Below are 320 nucleotides of genomic sequence, written 5' to 3' on the forward strand. Positions count from 1 at the left end.
AACATCTGGGAACTCGGAAATCTCAGACTTCAGTGCGTTCAAGACATCTGGGAACTCGGAAAAAATCGAGCTCCGACTGGGAAAAGTCGTTTTCAACGGTCATCCAAATTGGAATTTTAAGTCGGGAACTCGGGTATCTTTCTAGAGCTGTGACTTTTCGACCTGAAGACCACTGACGTCATGGTTGAACCCGTTTTTTCCGAGTTCCAAGTTGTCCTGAAAGCACCATCTCTACCCATCCTCAAACGTTAAATTGGCCTACGTCATCACGCCGTCCTCGCACCGAAGTCACCGTATCCATCGAAATCTGACGTAATGAG

Source organism: Salmo salar, chromosome 01 (genome assembly GCF_965601325.2).
Source record: "Salmo salar chromosome 01, fSalSal1, whole genome shotgun sequence".
In the NCBI taxonomy this organism is placed as follows: Eukaryota; Metazoa; Chordata; class Actinopteri; order Salmoniformes; family Salmonidae; genus Salmo; species Salmo salar.